Source organism: Neophocaena asiaeorientalis, unplaced genomic scaffold (genome assembly GCF_003031525.2).
Source record: "Neophocaena asiaeorientalis asiaeorientalis breed wild unplaced genomic scaffold, Neophocaena_asiaeorientalis_V1.1 scaffold14, whole genome shotgun sequence".
Lineage (NCBI taxonomy): Eukaryota > Metazoa > Chordata > Mammalia > Artiodactyla > Phocoenidae > Neophocaena > Neophocaena asiaeorientalis.
Window position 1 is genome coordinate 8662454 of NW_020175192.1, and position 12993 is coordinate 8675446.

Genomic DNA, 12993 nt, shown 5'->3' on the forward strand with positions numbered 1-12993 from the left:
CACACACACACACACACACACACACACACACACACACTCACCAGCCCCCTTAGCAAAGACTCCTGCCTTATCCTGCCCGCCATTGGCCACACAGGGTGGGGTATTGCTCCAGGACTTTTTGTCTCAGATATGTATAATCCCCTATCCAACAAACCATTGAAGTCTCTGTCACTGTCTCCGGGCTCTTTCTTTGGTCTTAAGGCTTACAGGTCTGCAGTGTGCAGCCCATTAGAAAGGCTATGAGTTTCACAGGGTCACTAATTTATCTATTTCCACCTTCTCATTTCCTTCCTGTTCCTCTCAATTTGTGCCACCTCTATATTCCTTATTCCTGTTCTCTTTTCCCAATACTGTTGTGTATTGGTCTGCCAATGTCCTGAACTTTGTCCTTTTTATCTATATAAGAAACATAAGTTAACTTGTGATTTACTACAATTCTGAATGAGATATTCTAATTCTAAAGCAAGATAGGTAACATTGTGATTCAAATGTGTAGGACTGATTCAGTTCTCATTACTGGTGAGAATGGAACAGCTGTTAGCAGCATGGAAATAATTAAGGTATCATAATAGACAAAAAAATCTCAAGCTAAGAGTTAAGAGCCTGGTTCTTTCACTAATTCTCTAACTGAACAATTTATGTTACCTCTTTGGACCTCAATTTCCCTACCTGTGAATGACATGGTGGACTTTTTCTTGAAAAGGATCATTAAAATATATATGTATTTAATATCTTGCAATCAAGTTAGGAGCGTGAAGAGCTAGGGGGTAGGGAAAAGGGGGTGGGGAAAAAAGGTGAGACTGTGAGCAATGAGGTGCTGGTGTGGGTCCTGATAACAGGGTCAGGGAAAGGGTGGGTGATAGAAATCACTCAGAAGGAGACATGGTGACGGCTTTTTTAGTTACTGTGTAAGACTCCATGATCTGCTCATATACTCTAATCAATAGCTAGTACTCACCTGCACAGGTTAAAATCACAGAACTGGGATCCACGTTCAAGGCAGACAGGTCACTGCAGTTGGGTTTCCAGAAAAAAAGAATCTGGAAGGAAATTTAACTGAATGAAGATGCTCAACTTCCTCTACGCTATCAGATGCATTTATTCAAAGTATATCTGTATAATCATCAACTTCACATTTTCAGGCTTTTACAATCATTGGGTCTTATTTATAATGAGTACCGTCTTTGTACTTTTCTCTAGTAAGTGAAATTAGCATTCTCTCATGAACTGTAAATGCTAAATTGCTAATAACCTCCCTGGGGGTTTCTTCACATGATGATGCCTTCAATGATTTCATCATAATTTAGCAAATTAAAATATCACAATTTATACTCTTAAGCATAATAATTTCCCTAAGGCGTGATCTAAAAATGGTAGGTGTATTTTTAAATAACTCAGTAAAATCTTGGATAAACATTAACCAAGAGACCAATTCTAAAGAAAGAGCCTCTTTTTTTTTTTTTTAAGGAATTGACATCACGAGCGGAAACATACTTCTTAGAGAATTCAAAAATTTGTAACAAAACAACTGAATGTCTGAAGTCTCAGATAAAAAATATTGCAATTACAAAAGTCATTTTGAAAGAACTTGTGTATGTTAATTACCATCAGCAAGGGCCATAAAGCATGAAATTTCACACTTTGACAGACTAGCTCCAGGTAGAAAGCACTGTAGAATCTAATGTTTGTTCCACTGGAAAAGTAAGAAAACAATTTTTCATAAACCAAAGGAAATAACTTCTTTTTTTCTCAACCATTTACAGACTCTAGGGAACTAAGATACACTGAAAGAGGTAGCAGCGAACAAAACAAATTATAGCGCAAATTATAACGGGTGATCAGGGAACATAGGGATGCTTATTTGCCTACAGTTTCAAAAACACAACTCGGCTATATTTAAAATTCCTATGAGACCAAACTTCTACTTACATTCTAGTTTAGTGGAAAATAAAATTTTTTTGGAAAAATCAAGAGTAAACATTGCCAAGGTAGTTCATATAGAACTAGGATTCCAAGAAAGGCCATTCAGAAAATTCTGTCTTTTCCATTTTTTCAACTAAGAGGGAAAATGTGTGTATCTTCTTTTCTGGAAATAGGAGAATAGTATAAGAATAAAATTTTGTATTTCATTCACTCACTCATCCATTCATTTATTCAGTCTATTTTAATTTAGAACCTATTCTGTGTCAGGCACTGTTGAGATTCAGAGGTGAACAGAACAGAAGTAAACCCTGCCCTGAGGACACTTAAAGTATAAATGTACAATTAAAGGATTGCTACTGATTATAGCTGCGAAGAAGGAGATGCCCTTGGTGCTCTGAGAACATATGGATAATGTGACCTGATTAGGACAGGGAGGATGTTCCTGAGGAAGAAACACAGAAGTTGCCATCTCAGAGGATGGAGCAAGGATCTGGGTGAGCCATCCCTAAGGACAAATGCCCTCCGTTACATGAGACCAGGCAATAAAGGGGAAGGTAGAGCGAGTGCAGAGGAGCGCGTGGGAGGTTTCACAGTCCACACCGGGAATTAGTATCACACCATCATCGTCCACATGCCATGCAACAGAACTTAGTTATCTGGGCTGAGTACAAAGGTGTGATATTGTGATTTACAGTAGAAATAGGATATAGTCTTCATCCCCTTCCCGGTGCAGAGCTTCCAAAACCCTTGGAATTTCCTGTGATAACAGTGATGAAGGTATCTTTTGTTATTTTAATGAGGTGACTTTCTGAAAGCCTGGTTGTGGGGGGGGAGGGGCAGAGGGAAGGGCGGGGTGGTGAGGTGGGGGAGCCAACCACTTGATTAGAGAGGGTTGGAAACTTCGGTCCCACCTCTGACTCTGGGGAGGGGAGAGAGGCTGGAGGTTAAGTTCCATCACAAATGGCCAATGATTTAATCAATTCTGCCTATGGAATGAAGCCTCCATAAAACCCAGAAGGATAGGGTTTGGAGAGCTTCCAGATTGGTGAACAGGTGGAGATTCAGGCCCACTCAGAGAGGGCCTGGAAACTCCACACCTCTTCCCACATACCTTGCCCTATGCACCTCTTCCATCTGGCTGTTCCTGAATTATTCTTTTATAATAAACCAGTTATCTAATAAGTAAAATGTTTCTCTGAGGTCTGTGAGCCACTCTCACAAATTCACCAGAAACTATCACAACATTGTAACACAACTATACTTCAGTAAGATAAATTTTTTTTAAAAGTAGGCACGTAGTAAATGTTTGCTACTGAAGACTGCTTTATCTTTGGATAATAAAAGACAAAAATTTCAGCTCGGTGCTTTGTGACCACCTAGAGGGGTGGGATAGGGAGGGTGGGAGGGAGGGAGACACAAGAGGGAAGAGATATGGGAACATATGTATATGTATAACTGATTCACTTTGTTATAAAGCAGAAACCAACACACCATTGTAAAGCAATTATACTCCAATAAAGATGTAAAAAAAAAAAAAAGACAAAAATTTATCTTACTCCAATTAATTAGAAATATCTACTAATGAGAAAACCCCATTCCAAGAATGTTTTAACAAACTGGAGTTTTCCTGTATACTTTGTGATCCAAAGTAATCTTCTGACTTAACCACCCCCAGAGAGATTGTAAGATGCTGAGACAAGACGCTGTTCCTGGGACGGTCTGAGAATTACGAGGAGCTCGCCACAGAGGAGACGCAATAGAAATGGGCTGAGAGCAGTGTGAGGCCCTGGCACCTCCACCCATGCAAGAGAAGCACAGACTGCCCATGGGAAACCTTTCCCCAAGTTCTGTGGCAGAATTCCATTTCCATTCTTGAGAAGCGCCAGTATCCTAGGGTGAGTCAATTTCTAGGAACAAGTCCAGGTTAGAGGTGCAGCTTCGGGAGTCCAGGGCAGCAACATTTAAGTCAGGCTGAGCCCTCAGCCAGGGAAATCGGCTTGTATGCAAACAAGAAAGATGAGCAGCGACAGGACAGCCAGGAGAAAGGACTGGCATGGAGCCTAGAGCAAGATGGGCCCAGATTACTAGGGTAGAGGAAGATCAAAGTGGAGGCTGATGAGCAAGCCTGCTCTGGGAAACCCTAGAAGGAATGCCACCAAATAAGCATATGCCAATCATGGCCTTTAGACAACTCCGTGTTCTCAGAAACAGCTGAATGCTAACCAGGGACAATCCCTTGAGGTAGGGTGACCTTTCATCCTCCTTGGCCTGGGACTGTCTTGGTTTACAATTGCTGTCCCAGCAAAATTATTCATGGTGTCCCTTTTGACTTACAAAAGTATCCTGGCTTGAGAAAAACAACCCTTGATTTGCTAAAGCTGTGGACTCTTCTAGAAAAGCTGAAATCACTGACCAGATTCAGAGGCACTCAAGACATCTCTGGCCCATGTCAAGAAGAGCCTTTGGGGGACTTCCCTCGTGGTGCAGTGGTTAAGAGTCTGCCTGCCAACGCAGGGGACATGGATTCAAGCCCTGGTCCGGGAAGATCCCACATGCCACGGAACAACTAAGCCCGTGCGCCACAACTACTGAGCCTGTGCTCTAGAGCCCACGAGCCACAACTACTGAAGCCCGTGCTCCCACACCCCCTGCCCCCCAACAAGAGAAGCCACCACAATGAGAAGCCTGCGCACTACAACGAGGAGTAGCCCCAGCTCTCCGTAACTAGAGAAAGCCCGTGCGCAGCAAGGAAGACCCAGTGCAGCCAAAAATAAATAAATAAATTTATTTTCTTTAAAAATCTTCCATGGTTGAAAACATCATACATTGGTGATTGTTTTCTGTAAGCAATCATAAGGCACGAAGAAGAATAATGAAAAAGATGGTTAAGAGGAGTAATCAGAATCAAGGTGTGGCTATAATAGGAAAAGATTGATTTTCTGTAGTTCATGAAATGATGAGAAGTGATAAGGGAAAAAAGTAGTGTCTTAATAAGTTGAGAAACATTATACACAGAACTCTGCAGAAGGGAAAATAAGCCACCATGGGCTCCCCTAGAATTTAGCATTAAGAAGTTACAGGATACTGAGTTTTCCAGAGAAGAAAACAAAATCTTTCATTTTCGGATGGCTAGTGCCCAGCATAGAGAATAGCATATAGTAATCACCCAAAAAATGTTTGGAGGATGAAACAAGAGCAAATTGGTTCCATTATCTTGCTGGAAGACAGTAATTATGCCTCCAAATATATAAAAGCAATGCAGACAGCATTTCATATATTACTATATCATGATGTCATTTGTTTACCATTCCTGAAGTCCCTTTAATGAACTCAAATTCCCAACCTCATCTTTTAATTTAGAAATGATCAAAATTTTTAAATACAAAAAGTACAAGGGATAATATAACAATCGCCAACTTTTTCAGGACTCAAACACAAAAATGTATAGTTGATATTCACTAACATTGTAGTAGGCAGGACAAGAGAAAGTACCCAAAATGCACTCCGAAAAATAGTGTCCTTTCCTATCTGGCTGACTCCTTAACTTTCTTCCTTTTTTTTTTTTTTCCCCCTGTTTGTGTATTCTCCTGACTCTTCAAATTACACCTTTTAAAACTTTGCTTTTACTTTGTGCCTTTGCCTGGCCCTTGGAAAGACTTTTGTAATTTGGTGTTAATGGCATATTTTGGACTGTAATCTCCATCTCACTTATTTGGAGTACATTTTTCTCCCAAATTTCTCTTGCTTTCCATTCGGCCCAAGCTGCAAATAATAATAATTTCCTCCAAACTCTCACCTTGATGGCTCTTTTATGCACTCCATCTTACTCCCAGCTATGTCCCCCAACCAGACCCTTTAGAATAAAAACAACAAAAAGCCTCTCATTTTAAGGGAGAATCAGGCCATTATGCTATGTTATTTTACTGTATTTAGCTACTATGTTTACCATGTTCTAATGTTTCATGCTTCTTGGCATCAAAGAACATTCCTTTATTGTGACATTTTCAAATGAAAACCACGTGACAATAACAATTTCCAAAGAACTCTCATTTACCTTGGCAACACTTACCAGTAGTGGGGGAAAACTACATAAAGCCACGCTTTGAGCAAAACGCTACAATGATTATTTAGCAAACAAGCTCACACATTAGAACGGCAGAGGGAAGATTGCTTCTACAGACTAAATTACACTTTACACACAGGCACTGCTGAATGGTGTTCTACAGAGGTTACACTTAAATTATAGCTCTTGCTAAGCAAACATCTCAGGGTTTGTGTGTGAATTTGAATTATGCATCTAACAGGCAGCATGTTTATGGAAAAAAGGTCAAGTCAATAGATTGCTAAATGGCTACAATATTTATAAGGGACAAAAATAGCTGGAGTGTTGGTCAATGAAGAAGCTTTGAGAGGGATCCCACTTACTGTCCAGTAAGAATGGTTGGGCAATTCTGGACCACGTGAGTGATCAACATTTGGCTTCATTTAGAAGCATCCAAAACTTGTTTTAGTGCTTTCTCTTTAGAAATATAATTTGATACTTTTTGCTTGGAAATTCTGAAAGTGGAAAAATACATTTTGGTGACTTGCAATTTTATTCGAATTCCTAGAAATAAGGCGAATCTATATGACCTAATTCAGGGAAAGAGGCTGTTGGGCAGTAGAAACAGGCCAATCAGGTAAGAGTGGGGAAAAAATGACCTAAGGAAAAGGCATTCAACCTCTTCAGAACCTGCCAAGCTCCCCAAAACATTCTAGAGAACAACTGAGTATCCTGTAGCAGAATGTATTAGTGTAAATACATCCTTCATAAAGGCGAGAGAAGGGACAAAATGGCCTTCACAGTCCCATACAACTCTAACACCGTGTGATTCTGTCGCTGATATGTTATGCATTTTGCTATCAATAGCCCTTGGGAAGGTTACGATCTTTCTTTCTTAAGACTGACAACTCTTCTGCATGTTGGAAATCCAAGGCAAGCGTCTGCTGCAGTAAGTACAGGTTTACCATGGAGCATTGTGGTGTTGGCAACGTTTCAATCTACTCGTCAGAGAACAAACATGTCTCACGGTCCCCAGTCCTCCCTTGATAAAGAAGATGAGGAAGTAGGAATTGCTGGCCAACACTCTATACAGGTCAGCAAAGAGCCCAGAAGAAAATAACTGGGCAAAACCAAGATATGAAACTCCTGCCATTTGACAGTCTAGAAAATTTATAGGTGCATCCAACTCCCCTTCTATACGTATGTGTGTGTTTTAGGTTTTAAAAGTGGTCTGTATGATTGAAATTTATATAACATTCTTCAAATGACAAAATTACGGAGATGGACAACAGATGAGAGATATTCCAAGGGTGTGTGGGGTAAAAGAAAGGAGACGGACGAAGGGGTCTCTGGCTATAAAAGGATCCTTGTGGTGATGAAACTGTTTTTATCTTGAGTGTAGTGGTGGTCACATGAATTTACACGTGTGATAAAATTGCACAGAACTTCTTCCAGAAGCTGGAAGAGGTGAGGAAGGACCCTCCCCTCAAGGCTTTGAAGAGAGTATGACCCCACCAACATCTTGATTCTGGACGTCTAGCCTCCAGAACCACGAGAGAATAAATTTATATTGTTTTAAGCCATGAATGTTGCAGTCCTTTGTTGCAGCAACCCTAGGAAATTAAAACAACTAAATATACACATATACACAAATGAATGCATTTAAAACCTGGCGAAATCTGATGAGGTCAGTGCATTGCATCAATGCCAATTTCCTGGTTGTGATATTGTACTATAGCTGTGCAAGAATTACTATAGGGGGAAAGTGAAGATCTTCAGGCTCTCTTTATATTATTTCTTACAACTGCATGTAAATCTACAACTGTCTCAAAACAAAAGTATAAAAAAGTGCTCTGACTTCAAGTGCATTGGTTCCTCAATACATCCTCAGGAAGTAGTCCAGGGAGCTAAATCATTTAACCGCAGTTTAAAAATGAGAAAGTTAGGACTCAGAGAAATTAAACAGATTTCCAAAATTGGTAAGAATACTGAGAAATTCAGTACCTCAATCACAGCAGTCCATCTTGTTTTGCTATGCTATGATTTTCATGTCCGTTTAAATTCATTCAGGTTAACAAAGATTTCAGATTGAGGGGGGAACTTTCACAGGGTTGCAGAACCAATATTGATTGTAGAGGAAAAGAGAAAAAACTTGGGAGAAGAGGTATAGCACACCCTGCCTGTTTTTTTCCCAGGGAAGGAAGATCCGACACTCTATGTACGCATCGTAAAGCAGGGATGCTGAGGAGAAAGCTGGCTCCAAGACTGGTCACTGAGAAGAGGCATCATATCCCACCACTCCAATTTCCTTTTACATGTAAATGAGGAAAAAGCAGACTGCCGTGGGCTTAAATCATGTGAAGATCCCTCAGAAAACCCCAGCCAGATTAAGACAGGAAGCTGTAAAAAAATGAAGAGATATGAATCAAAGCATCTAGAGTTTATTTACCACCAAACACCAGAGCACTAGTAGTCCTTACACAAGATATCACTTCTTAATTGCATTCAAAACTGTCAGAAATGGGGAGCAATTTGTCAGCCTTATTACCTGTGCTAGGCAGCTATTGTGCAAGGCTCTCGGGGCAGAACACACAGAAAACATCAGCAGCTGGACCGTAATTCTGGAGATAAATGACTCAGGGGATGAAAACTCTCCTAGTTCTTGCCTGGACTTAACAGGAAAATGGGGAGACATGCACCAAATTATGTTCAGATTCATGTGTAGATCAGAAGTAGAAAAAAGACTACTGGTGCTAGTTACCTTGAATTATCACAGATCTTTTTATTCTCAAGGGTTGTGATGCATTTGGAAAGCCCGGATTAGATGTATTAAAGCAAATAAATCATGATGAAGGGTAAACACTTCTCCTAAGGTGGAAAAGGATTACAAGTCTTCATAAGCTAGGGTTTGAGAAAACCTTCGGGTTTCTATAGCCATCATCCAACCAGTCTTTTTGAAGTAAGGTTTTCACGGGATGACAATTCAGTTCTTCTGGTCAGCTCTCTTCTCCAGGCAGAGCAGAGAAACTGTTCAAATGCAATCTGCAAATACTGAGCTGGCACAGGAAATCCAGCACAGATTCCTGTGGACATTTTTTTTCTCCCTTTAAGGAAGCCCCTTTGTTTTCTTGTAATTGTATCTGATGAGAGGAAATACAGAAGTCAATGGAGAGAAGCCAGTCGGAATCTTCTTGCAGGCTTATTGTTTATTGACTCATAGGCTACCTGCCCTGAGACAAATATAATTATGAAGCAATTATCCTATGTCCCTCAGGGGGACAGAAAGATCCAGGGACACATTATGTCCTCCTGTTTAAGTTTACAAAGACTGTGTGAATTCAGATGGCTATAGTTGCAACATTAAGGAAGAAGTTGGGCAATTATACATGTTTCACTGAGAATTCAATTGTCATTTTGTTTTACACACAAGTATTTCTCAAAATTTAGTGGGCAAGTGAATCACCTGAATATTCTGATTCAGAAGGTATGGGGTAGGGTTGAAAATTCTGTGTTTTTTCTTTTTTAATCATTTAAGTTTTTTTTTTAATTTTAATAGCTTTTTTTTTTTTTTTTTTGGCCACGTGGCATGTGGGATCTTTGTTCCCTGACCAGGGATCAAACCAGTGTCCCCTGCACTGGAAGCTTGGAATCTTAACCACTGGACTGCCAGGGAAGTCCCTTAATTTTAATAGCTTTATTGAGATATAATTGGCATACAAACATAGTATGTTAATGTGTACAACTTGGTGTTTTGAAACATATGCGTTGTGAAATGATCACTACAACTGAGCTAATTAATGTATCCATCACCTCCATATAGTTGCCATTTTCTTTTTTTCTTCCTTTTGTGTGTGTGTGTGTGTGTGTGTGTCATGATGAGAAGACTTCATTTAAGATCTAGCGTCTTAACAAATTTCAAGTACTACACAGTACCGTATTGTTAACTATAGTCACCATGCTGGTCCATTAGATCTCAAAAACATATTCATCTTGCACAACTGAAATTTTGTACTCTTTGACCAGCATCACCCCATTTCCCTCTCCTCCACCCGCAGTCCCTGGCGATTATCGTTCTGTTCTGCTGCTCTGAGTTCTACTCTTTAGATTGTACACATAAGTGACACGATACAGTACTTGTCTTTCTCAGTCCAATCTACTTCGTTTAGCATAAGGTTCATCCACATTGTTGTAATGGCATGATTTCCTTCTTTAAAAAGGCTGGTTAGGGCTTCCCTGGTGGCGCAGTGGTTGAGAACCCGCCTGCCAGTGCAGGGAACACGGGTTCATGTCCCGGTCCGGGAAGATCCGACATGCCGCAGAGCGGCTAGGCCCGTGAGCCACAACTGCTGAGCCTGCGCGTCTGGAGCCTGTGCTCCACAACAAGAAAGGCCACGATAGTGAGACGCCCGTGCACCGCGATGAAGAGTGGACCCCGCTTACCACAACTAGAGAAAGCCCTTGCACAGAAATGAAGACCCAACACAGCCAAAAATAAAAAAAAATAGTAAAAAGAAAAAGGCTGGATAATATTCCATTTCATGAGTGAGTGTGTGTGTGTGTGTGTGTGTGTGTGTGTGTGTGTGTAGACAGAGAGGTGAGGTGGGAGGGAGAGAGAGACAAAGGGAACAGAAGGAGAGCAAAGATGGCAAAATGTTGACAGTTCTCGATTCTCGCGGTACATCTACACCACATTGCCTCCATCCATTCATCCATTGACAGATGTTTAGGCTGTTCCCAGATCTTGACCGTGGTGAACAGAGCTGCAATAACTGTTGCTGCGGATTCTCAGACCACACTTCGTGCACCAAAGTTCGAGTGCACAGCATCTGGAATACAGTCACTGTTAACAAGAGGGCTATGCAAGTCTTTTCTTTCTCAGCTAGGTTTCTTTGTTTCCGCAATTTTATTACGAACGTGAAACGTACACAAAAGTTGGAAGAAAAATACAATGAACCTGTACACCCACCAACTAGAGTCAAGAACTGTTCACATTTTGCTTCCCCCTTTCACCTCTCTGCCTCTTTCTACCCCCTGCATAGATACATAGATGTTCTCCAAACCACATAAAGCTGCAGACATCATAACGCTTCACCCATAAATGCTTCATCACGCATCTCCTATGAGAATAACTTCAATGCAATTATTCCACTTCAGAGAGTAAACAGTAATTCCAACTCTGTAACCCTTACTAATAGCCAGCCCATTTTCAAATGTCCCCAGTTGTTCCCAAAAATGCCTTTTATAACTACGTTATAAAAGAACAAAGATCCAGCCAACGTTCAGGCATTGCCTTGGTCATTATAGAACAGTCCCTCAATGTTCTCTCTCTCTCTCTCTCTCTCCCTTTAAAATTTTCCATGACAGTGACTTTTTGAAAAATTCAGACCACTTGTCTTTGAGGATGTCTCGTAGTCTACATTTGCCTAACCGTTTCCTCATGGTATTATTGAATTTTGACTTTACATGAAAATTATGCCTAGACACTTAAAGGATTCATTCAAGTTGAAAATTTTTAACAAGTTAAACATTTTTGGCAAGTCTACCTCACAGGTGTTGCACACTTCATATTGCATCACATCAAGAAGTTCATAAAGTCAGGTCATCCCACCATTCTCAATGTTAACTTTGTTCACTTGGTTGCAGTAACAACCCAGATCTCTCTATTATAAAAGTGCATTTTTTCCTTTGCAATATGGTAGGCAGTAATTAGTCTGTAAGGTGATGCTTCAGCCATTTTTGAATATCCTGCTTCCAAACAACAGTTTATCTAATGGCTTTAGCGTCATTTGCTGACGCTGACCTGGATCAAAATGGATCATACGTTTCATTGGAGATTGAAAATGGTGATTTTCTAAATAGATACAGTGAACAGAGCAGTGGTTACTAAAAGAGAAGAGGCAGGAAGGGAAGGGTTTAAATGGGTAGAGGGGGTCAACTGTACCGTGATGGATGGAAATTAAGCTTTTGGTGGTGAACACATACTGTACACAGAAGTTGAAATACAGTGTTGTGTACATGAAACTTATATAATGTTATAAACCAATGTTACCACAATAAATAAATAAACAAATACACAACTATATAAATACATGTTTTAAAAACCATAGTAACAAAAAAGCAAATGGAGATTTTCTAGTTCTACCAGTCCTTCTTGTTTATTAACTAGCGTTCCCCTGTAATAGTCAGTCCCTCCCCTCTCACCCACCCTACAGCCCCATCACAGTGGACTCATGACATTTTGTTCATTTCATACATTGAAATTGACCACAGTCATTATTCTTTTCTGTGTTCAAATTGTCCCAGATTTCCTCAGTGAGAGCCCCTTCAAGCTGACTTTTGTGTTCCTTAAACATAATATCATTTGTCTTTGAGTGCTTCCTTATTTTCTAGCATAAGATGTTCTAAGCTCATCTTGTTCTTTTCTAGCCCAGACTTGGAATCCTCCATGTCTCCAAGAAGCCCTGGTTGCTCTAATGGAGGATGAGACACTAGATGTGCTCATTGCTCCTCAGGTGTCATTGTTCCCAGGTATGTTCAGTGACAGAGGTTGGAAAAAAAATTTTTTTTTAATTGAAAGTTCATATTGGTAATTCTCACTTGAATTTAAATTACAGGAATTAAAAATTTTTTACATTTTATTCTCTTATTAAAAAACCTTAATATATTTACTTCTTCCCTTTATCCTGCAATATATCTTTTAAAGTTTCAAAATTACATTTGTTACTACTCACTATAACTACTGTGTGAAGTTTAAGATTTCTTTGCAGTCCTTTTTTTTTTTTTTTAACATCTTTATTGGGGTATAATTGCTTTACAATGGTGTGTTAGGTTCTGATTTATAACAAAGAGAATCAGCTATACATATACATGTACTCCCATGTGTCTTCCCTCTTGCGTCTCCTTCCCTCCCACTCTCCCCCTCCCACCCCTCCAGACTGTCCCAAAGCCCCGAGCTAATATCCCTGTGCCTTGCGGCTGCTTCCCCCTAGCTACCTACCTTACTACGTTTGTTAGTGTGTATATGTCCA